This window comes from Triticum aestivum, unplaced genomic scaffold, assembly GCF_018294505.1.
Source record: "Triticum aestivum cultivar Chinese Spring unplaced genomic scaffold, IWGSC CS RefSeq v2.1 scaffold169311, whole genome shotgun sequence".
Classification (NCBI taxonomy): Eukaryota; Viridiplantae; Streptophyta; class Magnoliopsida; order Poales; family Poaceae; genus Triticum; species Triticum aestivum.
This window is the reverse complement of record NW_025298491.1, coordinates 1-949: the sequence shown is the minus strand read 5'-3', so window position 1 is coordinate 949 and position 949 is coordinate 1. Positions and strand designations below refer to the sequence as shown.

General features: G+C 50.9%; 2 non-coding genes across 2 annotated transcripts; both read right to left on the bottom strand.

Annotated features, from left to right (window-relative positions):
• Window positions 1-327: 327 nt before the first annotated feature.
• On the bottom strand, window positions 328-446 carry LOC123179166 (5S ribosomal RNA). Its single transcript, XR_006490154.1, has one exon. It is a non-coding gene; the product is annotated as a 5S ribosomal RNA (ribosomal RNA).
• A 301-nt stretch (window positions 447-747) lies between these two features.
• LOC123179165 (5S ribosomal RNA) lies at window positions 748-866 on the bottom strand. Its single transcript, XR_006490153.1, has one exon. It is a non-coding gene; the product is annotated as a 5S ribosomal RNA (ribosomal RNA).
• Window positions 867-949: the final 83 nt, after the last annotated feature.

The window sequence follows — 949 nt, the reverse complement described above, 5'->3', positions numbered from 1 at the left end:
GCTTTAGTGCTGGTATGATCGCATCCGACATGTTACCCCCGTCTTCGTCCCTTATGCTTGCCCCTCCCAGCTCCACTACACACACGATTGCACATTCCTTTGGCCGCTCCCGCTCAACTACGGAGACGAGTTTTACCACGGTTCAACTGCACCAGTGCCTATTTACCATGGTTTCGACCCCTTTCAGAACACGCTTGCCGCCGCTAGACGCGTGAATAATGAGCAGCGAGCTAAAAATTACCGTAAACGTGCAAAATAATAAAACGTGCTAAACATACGTCGCGCTCGTGCGTTTTGTTTTGCACGCGGTGCAAAAAAATTAAAAAGGGAATGCAACACGAGGACTTCCCAGGAGGTCACCCATCCTAGTACTACTCTCGCCCAAGCACGCTTAACTTCGGAGCTCTGATGGGATCCGGTGCTTTAGTGCTGGTATGATCGCATAAGACATGTTACCCCCGTCTTCGTCCCTTATGCTTGCCCCTCCCAGCTCCACTACACACACGATTGCACATTCCTTTGGCCGCTCTCGCTCAACTACGGAGACGAGTTTTACCACGGTTCAACTGCACCAGTGCCTATTTACCATGGTTTCGACCCCTTTCAGAACACGCTTGCCGCCGCTAGACGCGTGAATAATGAGCAGCGAGCTAAAAATTACCGTAAACGTGCAAAATAATAAAACGTGCTAAACATACGTCGCGCTCGTGCGTTTTGTTTTGCACGCGGTGCAAAAAAATTAAAAAGGGAATGCAACACGAGGTCTTCCCAGGAGGTCACCCATCGTAGTACTACTCTCGCCCAAGCACGCTTAACTTCGGAGCTCTGATGGGATCCGGTGCTTTAGTGCTGGTATGATCGCATCCGACATGTTACCCCCGTCTTCGTCCCTTATGCTTGCCCCTCCCAGCTCCACTACACACACGATTGCACATTCCTTTGGCCGCTC